This window comes from Calypte anna, chromosome 5A (assembly GCF_003957555.1).
Source record: "Calypte anna isolate BGI_N300 chromosome 5A, bCalAnn1_v1.p, whole genome shotgun sequence".
Classification (NCBI taxonomy): Eukaryota; Metazoa; Chordata; class Aves; order Apodiformes; family Trochilidae; genus Calypte; species Calypte anna.
The window spans coordinates 22,840,924-22,856,516 of NC_044251.1; the positions used below are offsets into that span (position 1 = coordinate 22,840,924).

Sequence of the window (15,593 nt, forward strand, 5' to 3'; positions counted from 1 at the left end):
TGTCAGCATGGCTGTGAGGCAAATACTATATTAAATCTGAGGAATATTTCAACTTGTTCTTGCCTGAGGAGGAGCCCAAAGGGCTGGAATCCCAAAAACTTCTTGTAGCATAAAGAAAAATTACAGATCAAAAAATTCTTTTAACTCTTGTCTAATTAATTTTAACTGCAGCAGTGGGCACTAAGGTGTTTTTCTCCATATTCCTCAGGGGTTTGTCCAGGCTAGTTAATTCCCCAGTAGCATTTTACACTGTTAAAATTTAAGTTCCTGTGGAAACTATATTTTTTTTTTATTGTTTATCCCAGTTTTGATATGGAAATAATGTTATTTCAAGTTAATCCACAGCAGAAAGAACGTACTTTGGCATCCAAAACCCAAAGAAGAGCAACATTATGAGCAGGGCTGTACTGCTGGATAAGCCATCATTTGGAAGATGTGCTTATGAGTCCCTGATTTATCGCAATTTTTCTACTTGAGTTTGAATAGGTCACTTCAGTTCCTAACTTGTACACCACAATTACCCCAGAAGTGGATGTAAAATTGCTCAAACTCAATAGAAGAGAACATGCAGATAGTTATCATGGCCTTTTCAGTTGTGCTGATTAAAGACAGAAATAAGCTTAGATGTGAAGGCACAGGTAAATGAATCTTGCTCAAAGCCTACTGGAGCAGAATTCTTCACAACCACTGTAAATTCCCCTCACTCTACACTATACCAGGGATTGACAGTAGCAGTGCTGAATGGACATGCTTTATTTGTTTCTTTTCAGTAATTACAATAATTGGTTTGATTTAACTTCCAAGAAAATAGTATATTTTTTTTTAATCTGTAATTTATCATCATGTTGATATAGCCCAATTTAACATTATTCCTTAACACCTGTTTTTTTCTACAGTTTTTCAAACAAATTTCCCTAGTTCAGTGTGTATGTACACTGTTAAAGGGCCTTGTTAAATGTCTGTAGTAGTAGGGGTTCTCATGTATCCTCTAGAGTAAGCTTCAGCTTCTTCACCAAATAGACTTATAAAGTGAAGTAGTTTAGATCTTGAATGTCATCCAGAGAGATAAGTAATGCCTGGGATGATCCCGGATTATTCAGACATCCAAGAAGTGGACATTTTTCTTTGTCTGGTTTTTCTTTTCTTTGTTTTATTTAAAGCTCCAAGATAAAAAGCACAGCAGCTATCTCTGGGTACAAGCTGTAAACTCAGGTTCTTCCCAACATTGATTTATGTCTGTAAAGAGCAGGAAATACTAAAAGAAGAGTGGTTATCAAGGTGGTTACCATCACTACTTTGATATCAGAAGAGAAGTTTTTTGCAAGAGAAACCTCTTGATAGTGAATCTACTATGCTTTGGATTCTCCTCTAACAATACAAAGAAGGAATCTCCATTCACTTGGAGTGAGTCACTTGCAGATGGACTAGCTACAGACTTTGAGGATGTAATTTGCTTGTGCTAGCTGAGAAATTTATTAAACTACCTCATAAGATCTTTCAACAGAAATGGCAAGTGAAGCCTAGAACCCAAGGGATTAAATTACTGCACCTAAAAATGGGTCTTGTCTGCACTGGAATTGAATTCTTCAAGAATTCAATAGAAAAATATACTTATGAGAAATTACATATGAATGGAGATCATAGGAATAATTTTTATGCATCAGTTGAGTGTGTGACTCCCACAGAGGATAGTGTGGAGTCAACAGTAAGGTTAGGTACAAAGCAGCATTCAAGAAGTATTCAGATCTTCATGTGGTTATGATTCACCTACACTTAAGAGAGTATTTTGTGTACTAGCCAAGTAGGTACTATCTCCATCAGGTATCTCAGTATGGCATACCCTCCTTCTATGAACGTGTTTCAGGTATAATTTCGGATTTGGACATTCAAATCTATCCTGAGTCTCAGCACTTCCTAAAATCTTCACTTTCCCTGTGTAATTATCCCCAGTAAGTTTTCTGAGACATAAGTTTCATACTCAGTAGTGTCTCATGCTCATATTAGAGAGCTGCCTTTGATATGTTTCCTGGGTACATTCTATGACAGTATAAAACTCTTTGGGATACAATTACCAAGAAGGGATTTGATTGTCTTGAAGTATTCACTAGCATTTGGACAAACTGATGACATGTATTTTTACCTGGCTGCCTCATAGCTACGTACACTGGAGAAAGGAGGAGACACTAAGATATGGTTACTACTCTATATTTGTAGATAAGCAAAAACTTATGTAGACTTTAGTATAGCATAAATACACAGGAAATATTTGCTGCATGGGTTTAGACCAATGACGATAACCCACTCAAATCACTGGATGCAGTTCTACTGCTGGGTTTATCAGTATGAGGATCACATTTGTGGTTGCAAAATATCCCAGGATTCAGAAAGACTTCTTCCCATGCGACTGCTTTTTAGGATTAAATAAGTTTAGCTTTACATTAAAAAAAGCTTTAGCTGAGCTGACTACAAATGTCAATCTTTAGTCTTTCAAAAAAACACATCCGATCTATCTCCCAGGAGATGGAGACATTTGAGTAGAGATGTATGGTGAGAATCCTTTCAGGTCAGTGATATTGGATGGGCTGTTTACCACGGGAAGCATCAAAATACTCCTTGGTTTGTAGGAATATGAAAAAATAACAAGATTATGGCAAACACCTCAAAAATTCTTGGCTTCAGAGAATCGTGTCAGTTTAGCCCAATGATAGATTGCTCTGATACTTTACTGTGATAGCTGTAAATATACTTTCATATTTGATAGTCTTCTAGCTCATTGCTATAAAGAAGCACCATCAATTAACCCTTAAACACAAAAACAAACTGGATGGCATGTGGGACTTTGTTAGTGCTGTTCACGTGGTCATTCTTAGTATAGCTTGGCTTTTTTTATTTCTGAACTTAAGATGTACCCTTAGGCTTAGAATGAGAGAGTTTTTTGCCAGTACAAACAGCTGGTGCAAGGGAAGTGATATAGCTAATTTATCTTAGGCTATTCCTGTGTCTCTGTGTTTTCAAGTGGAACAACTAACCAAATACTCTTACAGTTTAAATTAGGGTGGATAACCAAACGGAATCACAGAAATAGAGTTTTTATTGAGTTGGGGGTAGGGATGAGGGGTGCCTTGAAAATTAGTATTTTACTCCTATTAATCTATAATCTATTTATTATTTGTGGGCTCCTAAGCACTCATTTGTCTGGATGTCTGAAAAATACTGCTCTGAGAAAGGTTTAAGCATGCAAGAATGAGGAGGGGTTTTTGAGGAGCAGGAAGGACCATCTAGAAATACCAGATTTCCCAGCTTCATGCCAGAATCCCCCACCTGCCTTTCAGTTTCATCTTATAATCTCTCCTCTTCTGCTCTTTTTCTTCCATTTTCCCCATATGCTAGATAATGACTGCTGCATCTTTAATTAGGAAGACTTCTTGATGGATCTAGCATTTCTAGTGTTTCTATTAGGAAGACATAAATTCACTAACATTTAAATATCTATATAGTTTACTTAACCAGTTTTAGAGAGAGGGAGAGAACCAGTCTCTTAGTCTGTGTTGGTGTGTGCATTTATTTTACAGTAAAGATTTTGCAGGGCTTTCTTCCCCCTTATCTATTTAATGTGTACTTCTGCTACCTAGATATTCTAGCTAGAGGAAAAAATTCTGCTGACAGAGTTTGAAACTAGAAGTAGACGCAAAGCTAACAGAATACCTTTTTCTCTATTTGGTAGGTAGACATTTTACAGAAAAATGAACACTTTCCAGTTCACTGGAAGGTCTCTATTTGTTTATTTTCACTGATATTTTGATAGTATCAGCTGCTTAGAAGCATATGTCACTAGTATCCTAGCCTAACACATATGGCTTTAAATGATCCTAAAATGTTGCTGCCTGATATATGAAGTAAACTTACAAAATCAACAGCAGTTGGGGAGCCCTGATTATGCACTGGTGAAATGCTCCCTTTTAGCACTGAAGGTCTTGAGGGATGCATGATTAGGCCAGTTGGGAATCCTGGGCAATTGAAGAGTATCAACAATAGAGCTGGAATGTGCCAGGAGTAACTGGCACAGCTGGTTAATAATTAGATAGAATTAGATAGGGTACTTTTGCATCAGAGAGAACTCTAATAACATGGGGTTCAGCGTGATAGTGAAGAGAGAAACTGTCAGATTGATGGAGCCTGAGCACTAGAATGGCAGAAGACATGGAAGTTCCAAAGGCTGGCATGAGCCCTGGGACAGTAATGCAGCCCTAGATCCCAAGTTACTGTCTATCATCTTGTTCTTTAACATCCACAGAAATACACATTTCCTTGACAGCACAATTTTTTAAGTGCAACTGGAAAAAAAAAATGGAAAATAGAGCTTTATAATTCAAGCTGCACAAGGGGCTTCTGTAAAAATAGCTCCTTTTTAAAAACTTGATTTTTTTTCATTTGAAAAAGTTGACTATCTTGGTTCAGTCCTTTAAACAAGAAGATTGTAAGCCTTGATATTACAGAGGCCTCTATTCCCATCCTTCAATCTACTTTCAGTTTTTGAAAACAAAAAGGCTGCAATTATACTGCTTAATCTTAACTTTTAGCAAATTATTCCTCATAAAAGCTAAGTAATAACACATTGTCTGTGTAGCTTCATATGCAAACATTTAGAATCCAATTTTCATATTACAACATTTAGTTTTGACTATTAACAGTTAGATTTTATAAAAGACTGGAGAAGATTTTCCTAGCTTCAGCAGAAGTTGCTGGACCCAAATTTTCCAAAGAACTCTGCTTCTGTTCAAGTACCTCTGTACTGACCAAGGAAAAACATGCTTAGCACCCTTCAAATCCTCTTGTAAATCTGCCATCAAGATTTCTTTACAAAATCTTGTCATCTCTCTAAGTGTCTCTGGCTCCAGTTGTGTGTTCTTTAGCTCTTTTGATCTTTCAAGCAGTAAAATGCTTTTCCAGACCCTCATGCAACAAGTTAGGCATTTATCATCAAATAAGGCATAAGTATTTGCTGGAGTGGCCTGACACAGACTGCATAGCTGGCAACCAGAGCCGTGCCTTACAGTCTGCTTAGCATCAAAGAGAAGGCATTCAGTTCTAATGTGCTGAAGGGGGATACTTCACTACTCTGAAAAAACAGCTGCAAGTCATGACAAATACTGATTAAAATTCAAAGCTTAAATGCCTCTTTGTGAAACTCCCTAAGTACAATTAAACCAGAAACTCATAATCCTGGTAGGGAGTGGTGTCCAGGGACACTAGTCTTGAAACCTTACCAAATAAAAATCTCCACTGAGGTCTGCAGAGGCTTCACTTCTGTAATTGTTTTCTTTTCTATTCAGTCTTTTCTGATCCACAAATGAACCCCTAAAATTTCCTATGTAGACCAAATTTTTGTTTCCTATAACCTGCATGTTCTGTCCCTGACATCACCCTAACCAGGTTTTCTCTTCTTGGTTGGACCTCTTCCCTTCCTAACACTTTTTCCAAAGGGATGTAGGAGATAGGTCCAGTGCAGTCTTCTAGCAAAGGCATGGTACATTCCAGATAGATATGCACTGTGCTGGTTGTGCACTGAGCAAAGCCTTATCACTTCTGAAGTGTTAGAGGTTCCTCCTCTCTCAAATGGGTGCTTTTCAGTAATGCATCTAAAACCTGTCTGTACTATTTACAGATTTACACTTATTTAACATTCCCTAGAACTAATACTGACCTTTTGGTGTTTTTTTAGAGGTGCTACTGTTCCTCACGTTAGTAAGTATGAAAAAAATCCCTCCTGTTTTTTTATCAAGTTAATATACAAGTACCCCTGGACACATTTACAGGGCAAATAGCTCCATTTTTTTCCAGAAATTTGAGCTCAAGATAACCACCTACTTCCACTGATTTGACCTTTATTAGGGGCCATATTTTGTGGCATTCCTAATGGAAATTAACCTGGTGGCATTCCTGATGGAAAACTGAGGTACATGCAGTGCTTGTAGCTTGTTTTTCCCATCTCCTGGAGAGACTCATCATGGATAGGCTCCAATATTTTAAATGTAACATTTACCCTCTCCTAAAATAACACCAGAACAATTTTTTTTTTTTTTTTTTCTGCTGGGGTCATGAGTTCCTTAGAAGGACTCAGATGTCCTGATGGTCTTTATACAGTGTGTTGCCTAGGGAATTCAGAGGAAGCCAAGGACCCTCTAGGACAAATAGTATTTGGGATCCAGTTTTAGTGAAGACTCAGCAGATAGAACTGATTCTAATATCTTCTTTAACTGCAAATCCTTTTGTAGCATAGAAACTAATCTCAGTCTTAATGCTAACAGTGGCAAGTTTGCCTGTGAAAAATCATATGGCCTCAGTACCAAGTACTGCTGACTGGTGGGCAGCAGTAATCAGGGACACAATATCTGAGTTCATCACTTCAAATAGATATTCACCGTGGTCATAGCTTTTTCCAGCAGAGCAGACCATGTTTGTAAGAACTACTTTTTCACCTTTTTTGCTCAAGCTGATCAGCACTTTCAGGAATAAGCTCAGCCTGACTAAGCAGAAAGATAAATGCCACTCATTTTGGGAATGAACAGGAGAGCTAAGGCCAGACTAAGTGCTGGAGTAGGGAATTTTGAGTGTTTGACTGAAATATGAGGTCATAGTCGGGGTGAAAAGCGCATCGTAGTATAGCTTATGATTTCTCCTTACCCTTTTCCCCCTCTGACGCCCCCTAGAAATACAGAGAACCCACTGGAATGTGCTTTGTCCTTTCTGGAGAGGCATGGATGGTACACCCCTGCCCACCCCACCCTCTCCTCTGCCTGCCCTCCTCCCTAAATCCTTGCTTGCTGGTCTGTTTTTCTACTTTCCCTAAATGCAACTTACTTTAAGCATGCATTATTATTAACATCCTACAGTAAAATTAAGCTATTATATAACCCATTTGTCGATCTCAGCCAATTTCTTCTATCTTTCTCTATGTCTATTTATGACGTACATCCAGACTGCACGTCCTTTTTCTTTTTTTTCCCATGTTGTTTTGTTTTTTTTTTAAAAAAGTGATATATAAAAAAAGATCTATTAAAAAAAAAAGCAACACTGGAGGGTGGTGGGGATTTTGGCCAACGTCACAAAAAAAATGTAAATGGGAGTGGGATGGAAGGGAAGAAAATCCAATTCTTAAAAAAAAATATCCAAAAAATGAAAGTGTCCCTGGATTGCTTTGTCTGTTCCTTTCAATGTGTGCATCTGGTTCGTTCATCTTTGAAAGTGTGTTTGAATACTTTTTTCTTTAAAATAAAATTTTAACCCCCCCACAATTGCTCTTATCTCCCTTCTTCCTGGGAAAAAAGTGCTCTTTTTCATTTTTGCTTTTTTTTTTAGTATATCTCCACATAGTTATATTTCGATGTATTTCTTTTCAATGGTTGAATTTCTTAGATTTGGTTTGTTCCAATCTAATAATGAAAAGCAAACAAACAAAACAAAAGAGTTATGAATTGTTTTCTGCAATTTCCCCCTCTGTTTCCCTCTTTGAATAAGAAACTACTTCACTGGCAGAATCCCACAGCTGTATTTTTGAGATACTCCAGAGAATCTGAATATAAAAGCAATCTAATCTGAGAGCAGGGGAGGGGTGTGCCAATATGGTCATTACATTTGAAACAGTGATTTCATGAGCTCAAGGAAAGATTGTCTCAAATTATTGAGAACATTGATATCAATTTGATGGACTTTATGAAAGATGATTCTGAGAAAATGGAAGCTGTGGGTATCTACAGATGAAGTTGTTCCACTTCCAATGCATAAAACTAGCTTCCTTGTTTTTTGTTTTACTCTCTGGTTGTTGTTGTTGTTATTATTATTATTATTATTATTATTATTATTAGTTTATATATTTTACTGCTATTTTTAGTAGGGAAAAGTTTTAAATGTTTCTATAATTTGAGAACCTTTAATGGAAATGTAAATATTAAGACTATAATAATTAATTTTTTGTAACTTGCATGTTGAAGAAGTTGCAGCTTAGGGTTTGTGAGATTGTCAATGTTAGAGTTCTGTTCTTTCTTTTCGTTGATGGGCATGAATATGCTCATTTGTTTTTGTATATTGCCCATCCCTTCCTTACAGCCAGAAGCTCTAATGCTGCTAGATCACTCCGTACCGCCCTTACATGGACATGGCAACTGACTTACACATTCACTCCCATCATCTTCATCTCCTGTCTAGTACACTCATAGATTTTTACACTCCCACTCCATCCACCCTAGGCATTTTTTCTTCCCATGACCTCCCCTTCACCACCCCTTTCTTTAGCATTGTGAAAATTTTATGTGCAGTCATCCATTCCTTAAAACACACACACAAAAATTATAGAAAAAAAGAAAATGTTTAAAAAAATATATATCAAATTGACCAAAAAGGCAAAAAAGCAACAAATTTTGCTATTCAGAAAACATTGTGTATGTAGATATGCAAACAAGCAAAAGCAAATTCTATAAAATGTACAGGATTTTTCAACTGTAATATGCTAACAACTTTACGTAAGATAAAATACAACCAAAAAACAGCAGAAAAAAAACAAGTTTGAATTTGTTAAGGTGCAAGATTTTTTTCTTTTCATGTTATGTGGTGTGGATGTATGTGTTGTTGCCTCCCTGTATCGCCCTTTGTTGTAAAACAATAATATTAAAAAAAGAAATAATAAACATTTTGCTAAAAAGTTTTTAAGAAACAACGAAAAAAGCAAGTTACAAGAATGTGGCAATGCTACTTGTCCAAGAGCATTCTTACACAACTTTCTTTTGTAAATTTTTCCTTTCATGCCAAAAAACATGCGGGCAATTTGTTGATGTAAGTTGACTGTTATGAAATCAATGTGGTATGCTTTTCTAAATATTTTTATGTATTTTGATTACTTTTTTATTTTGAGAAAACTGGTTTTTTGATTTTCATTTTTTTTCAGTTCTCGTAGGTTTTAATCTTTCTTTTGCTGATAAAGTGAATGACTTGTTATGCTTTTTTCTTTTTCTGCCCTTGATGCTGTTGCATTTTTATGTTCTAGTATGTGGTTTTGTTTTATGAAAAATGTATTAGTTCATTTGTTTCTTTTGATTCAGTTTGTATTTGCCTTTATGTTATATGCTCTTTGTATATTGTCGATTCCCAGATTGTTTTGTGCCTAAGAGGGGGTAAAGGATCCTGTGGCAGTTTGGTCGTGTTTTTTATTGGTCCCTCTCGATAGGTGTCTTTCCCCTTCCCCAGAATGAATCACCAGTAATGCCACTTTCTTTCATGCTACTTAAATTGTATGTAGCCTGGTGGTGTAGTCTTCATGTCAGGTAAAAAAAACGGTGAGACTTCTTTAGCATTTTGGTAATTCTCAGGATCTTCTTACTGCAGCTCTACATCATTCCTAATGTATTCTCACAAAGGGTTTTATTTCCATAAATTTTCTACATTTCTCATTATCTGCCTGATGTCCGGTCTAAATGATACTCTCAAGTGTACTCTTACCAGGTAAATGCACCCATCATATTATGACTAACTAGTATCAGACTTCCTAATATCCTCCAGAAATGGTACATTTGGCAGACACTTTCCTACTAAAAGCCAGATCCTGAACTTCTAAAATTTCCTTGCTTCAAAAGAGGTTTGGATTAATTTATTAAAAAAAAAAAAGGGAGCTTTCAGTAAATATAATAAAATGCTGTATTTCCTTATAATCACATATGTTTTTAGCCTTCCTGCATAATAATGCCTAGTAGATATCTTACTTTCAACTGTTATATCATTTAAAAAACTGATGCTGAAAATGGAAGAAATAATTATGCTGAGTAGGAAGCTGTCACCAGTTAATCACCAGCTAAAACACCAGTTAAGTGTTTGAAATAGACTTTTTTTTCAGTTGGAAAGGCCCTACAGAGATCATCTAGTTGAACTGCCTGATCACTTTAGGGGTGACCAAAAGCTATGGAATGCTTATAAGGGAATGGTGCAATGCCTCTGACACTGAGAGCCTTGGGGCATTGACCATCCTCTCATTTAAGTGCTTCCTAATGTCCACACTGAACCTCCCCTGGTGCAGCTGTGAACCATTCCCAGGGATCCTCTCACAGGGTAGCAGATAGAAGAGATCAACACCTCCAGATATTGATAGGAGATGGAAGAGAGTTGTTTGGGGGTTTTTTTGACTGGAGACATGTCAGGTACTCTCTGGAAGGTCCAAATAACTGTGTCACTGAAACTGTTTGCACAAAACTGACCAAAAATTTGCAGCAATATATATAACATAACCCCACTTTAACTCTATACCCATCCCAGAAATTCTATACCTTCCTGTTGCTCATGAGCCATGTATTAGGAAGCACTGCAATAATGCTGTGTTTTAATGTAATTTGAGGGGCTTAGGAAGGCTGTTTAACCAATTCCACCAGAAGAAGTACAGTTCTATCTAATCACTTTGAGACTATATATTCTCCAAAAGGAAAAAAGAGATATTTGAGATGAAAAGTTGCAGTATTCCAATGCTAAAATTATGTTTTTCTCTCTACTACTGACTATCAATTGCAATTAAATCAGACAGTAATAAGTAAAAATATTAGGAAAGTTCATCTACAAGGTTTTATGTTAGCATCATCTTCCCTGTGAATTAGGAACTATATTCTGAAAAATTTCCCTAGAGGACTAAAAGCAGAATTAACTGAAACACCATTAGATGTAAATTTATTAACTCAGTCATTTAATAAGGAATTATTGTGTTGATACAGAGAGGAAAAAAGGTAAGGAATTCTTTTCTGTGGCAAGTATTTCATACTGAAAGTCAAGCCAAACTTCAGAGGAACAACGTAAGACTAAAATGCAAAATATAAGCTTTGGATGCAGCGTTTCATGCACCTGCAGAAATGGATGAGTTGTGCAGTGCTTTTGGATGGCCTTTAAAAGCTCTTCAGCCACAGCTAGAAAAGAGACAATGAGGTTGTATCCATTATCTCCTTTATCATCACTGGGAGAAGATGAATCTTTCAGGCTTCATTTTTGTGTGCCTTTTGTCCTGATCAGCTTGATGCCTGAGACTCCAATGAAATAGTTGTGGCTCTAAAGATTAAAGCTGGCAGCTGCTACAATTTTTCAGTTTTCTTTTTTTTTTTTCCTCTCTTTTTTTTTTTTTTTTTTTTTTCTGGTGCTCTCACATTCGTGGGTCACCCACAACATCCTCACAGTTCTTAAGGCTTCTATTAAATTTTTAACACTCTGTCTTTTCCAGTGGCAGAGAACTCTTACTGGAGATCAGCCCAGAGGTATGAATTATATATCTATAAATATGCTCATAAAGCAAAAAGCAGGGCAGCTCCAAGGCTAAAGTAAACCTTTTACATCCAAATGATCGTGGTAGTATAACGAAAAGCAAAACTCAGTGAAAATAGACTAGATTTAAAGACCAACTTTTAAGGAATAAATGCACACTGTTTGCTTTGTGGAATGTGAAGGCCAAGCAGAGCCTCACAGACCCCAGTTCTCTCAGAGCACACAGAGCAGGTGAAGATAAATCTAGAAAATCCTTGTGAAATCTTTGGACTGCTAAAGCAATGCTGAAGTCACAGCATACCAGTGAACACTCTTAACTGGTGCTTAACAAGCAAGAGTAAAAAGAGGGAAAGAAACCTTTAGCTACCAGGAAATAGTCCATGTTATCTACAAACATAACCTAAGACTCATATGAATATTTGTTCTGAAGCTATAGTCCAAACTGTGTGTCAGCTTTGCCATTTTGCTTTAAGCACAGAACTTAATTTTTTAAATTAAATTTGGAAATTTAAACTGTAAATTTTATTCAAGGCTGCACAGCATTGTTTTTACAATTGAAAAAAAAATGGTAAGCACTATGAGAAAAAGCTTCACCTAGGAAAATAAAAACAGAAGAACTGTACCAAAAATATTTCTTTTCCACAGTGTCATGTAAGGTTTTTCATGGGCTTCTCTTTAGTTTTTTCTAGAGATCCAAATCTTTATAGTATTTGCCCACCACAGCAAGCCTTTCAGGATCCAACTCCTACTTAAATTGTTCTTGACAACTGAGTGGCACTTTTGTCTTTTAATTCTTTCAGAGTTTACCTTTAAACTAATGTGGGGTCATGGGCAAAAAGCACCACTTTTCCATCAAAGGACCACTGATTCTGCTCAGCTTCTGGCTACCTTAGCAGTCATTTTGTAAAAGCTGCTCCTCCCTACACACACACACTTATCTGCCTGTCATCAGACTCCCCCTTGTGTCTCTTCCAAGTAGAAATGAAGAACCAGTAACAAGAGTTATTTGCACACATGATATGAAAGTTTGTATTTGCTTGCCTCCATTGGTGTTGGTGATCATGTTTCTCACCGTTTCCTTGGAGCTTTTCAGAATTTACTGGCTCAGTTATCCTAAATAGCACATTTCTTTGAGACTGGGTAGTATATTTAGCATGCTGTTTAAAAGGGTGTTTTGACTCCTCTATAAATCACATACCCCAAGAAGTACTCGTGCTTGCATGCTATTAGACCTCCAACTTCTAGCTTGCTGTGTTTCACACAGATGCCTATCATACTGATAAAAAAGAAGCCAGCTTTGATACCTAGAGTGCTTTTTCGGAGTTACTTTCTCCCACGCAGCTTTTTTTTTTTTTTTTTTCAGTCTCACAGCTTCTTCCATTGCAAACAGAACAATCAAAAATGCTAATCACCCTTCCAGCCATCTCCCTGATACTCCCCAAAAGTATTTTGTCTTAACTAAATGTAACAAATTAACTCCTTGATTAAGAAGTGATTCCTCATGACAGTCCTACAGCAGTTGCTTTATTTCTTTAGTATACAGGCAAGCATAGTATGGATCATTGGTCATTTTGGAATAAAGCTAGAGATGAGATTAAATAACTGTGTTAATCAAGCCCTCCTGCTAAGAAAGTTATTTTTCTTCTCACATATTAAATTATTATTATTTATTATTATTATTAAATATTAAATCACATATTTCTCATCTCACAGTGAGATTAAAACTTTGTAAAACTCATCCCTGATTCTGTCCTGTTGTTTGAACAAAGCTGTTCAAAATATTGTCCCAGTGGGTGTCAGATCAGCTGTATATTGATACTGTGTACCAGTGTAATATATTTTAAGAACAAAAGCACTGCAAAGCTCTGGATAAGCAATTAAAAGCTTCAAAACTAAATTTTTTTAGTTGTGTGTCACAGATGGCATATGAAAATCACAGGTGAAAACGATTTTTTAACAGCACTACACTGATTTAAAAAAAAAATAATTTAAAGGAACACTACCTATACTTTCTGGAACCAAAATTCCTTAATTATGCAATTGATATAATGTGTACTTAAATGCTATTATTTTTGTTCATTTTTTACCAGACTCAGAAATGATCTTTCCCTCTGATGCATACTGCAAGTCTATCTTGGGACCACCTCTTTGCATAGATTATAGATGCCCTGCTGTAGTCATGGATAGGGCTCCTGGACACACATAAATCATATTACACGCTCCAGTTTCTACATTGCACAGAATACAGCTGAGATGTACAAGCACAAATGGCTGTGCAGACATTTGGCAGGCGACACTTTCTCATTTTTCTGGGTTTTTTTTTTTGTTGTTGTTTCTTTGATTTTGGCTTTTGTTGTTTTTTTAAATACATGTGGTTTGAAGAGATTGGCATTATTTTACACATGTGATCCCATGTGATTCTTTTTTCTTCCTCTATCCTGTAACAGAAGCAGCATGAGCATGCTTTCTGAAGCTCAGAAAACTAAACAGATGTCAATTGGCCCTTTGCATCTTAGCTTAAAACTAACTTTGCATTAAAGTGTGTTAACACAGTATTTAAAGTACTACATTAATTTTTTTGGCCTAATTTCTACCCTAGTACCTCTGAGATAAATCTGACTCTTTCAATAGATTAAACTGTGTCCCCACTTAGTTTCTCATTAAGGATAAGAATAAGCCATATTGCTAGTTCAGCTATCCAGATCTAATCAAGCTCTTAAGTACCTTTTCCACTATATTGCTATCTTCAGTATGTAATTTCTTCAAATATATTGCTCTGCAAATGATATTTAGAAGGGATTATGATTTTAGACCATATTCTTTATAGAATTCCCATGGAAATTACTGGCGGCATTCAATGGGAAACAAGTGCATGTAATATGTAGTGTAGATAGGAGAGAGTAGAGTTTTGTCCCTGGTGCTGTTCAGCATTTTAGCATAACCAAACTGTTCCTTAACAGATTTTAATACATAAACAAGAGCCAGAATCATTTATTTAGAAGAGAAATTTCATTTTGTATATCTTTCTTTATGCAATAGTGAGCATAAGTGAAAATTTCCCATTCATTAGAACTATTCCCTTCTAGGCTGCACCTCTTCCAAAAGATATAGAGGACTACTGATGGTGTTAGGTGAAATCTTCTGTTTCTATTTGAAGCAGCTACCTTGAGTGGCTAGCCGAAGAAAAATTACCCAAGCTAGAATTTATACACAAACTTTCAACAGCAATATGGCTAAAAATGTGAAGATGACCTAATTTCAGCAGAAAACTATACCATCTGAATTAAATGAATTTTTTTAAAAGCTCATTTTGCCTCCAGATCAGAGTAAACAATTTTAGTGGCCTGCAGGCTCAGGAACAGAAGTACAATCATAATGTAATATTTAGACAAAACAACACTACTACCCAAAAGTCATAATATTACTGATCAGAAACGACATCTCAGAAATGGCACACAGATTCTTCTTGTTTCAGTGGCAGCTTATACTGTATGAAGTACAAATATTATAAGTATAGCTTCATTGTCCTACTGCAAGAGTGAACCATAAGCCCACCTCACTTTTAGTCTTCTATATGCAGGTAGCCATCACACTAGGAAAAAGTAGCACTGATTACAGCTATCTGCATATCAAGAAATAACAGTATGTGTGAATCATAAAATCACAGATTGTTTTGTTTGGAAAAGACCTTTAAGATCATCGAGTCCAACTATTAGCCTAGCACTGCCAAGTCCACCTCTACGCCATGTCCCTAAGCACATCTACACATCTTTTAAATACCTCCAGGAATGGTGACTCCACCACTTCCCTGGGCAGCCTTTTGCAAAAGCACAGCCCTTTGTGACAACCCTTTTAGTGAATAAATTTTTGTTAAAATGCAATCTAAACCTCTCATGGAACAAATTGAGATAATTTCCTCTTGTCCTTCCACTTGTTACCTGGGAGAAGAGACCAACACCCACCTCACTACCTCCTCCACTTCTGCAGTGCATTGCTGGCCTCAAGAGCTAATTTGAGTCATCAGAGTCCTAGTTCGGCTATACCACCAATCACAATAAAGCCTAACCTAATTTTTAATCAAATTGTAGTAAAAGAATATAAAGAAGAACTGAAGATCAAGATGGCATGGCATTAGTAGCCCCAAAAATGCAAGGAAAGGGACATACATTCCTAGTGTCCAACAGAATGGTAGAGAAAGATTAAAAAGATATGAACAAGCATTGAGTAAAGCTCTGTACCTTCATGGACCTCTGTAAGTACTCGGTTCTTATTCCATCCCTCATTTTCATGAACCTTCCCACAATTTAAAA

The 15,593-nt window shown here is 36.4% G+C and overlaps 1 protein-coding gene across 11 annotated transcripts in view; it reads left to right on the forward strand.

The window, feature by feature from the left end:
• The window catches only part of NRXN3 (neurexin 3), an 897,015-nt gene that overhangs the window by 879,500 nt on the left and 1,922 nt on the right, over positions 1 to 15,593 (forward strand). The gene's annotated exons all lie outside the window — the stretch shown is intronic.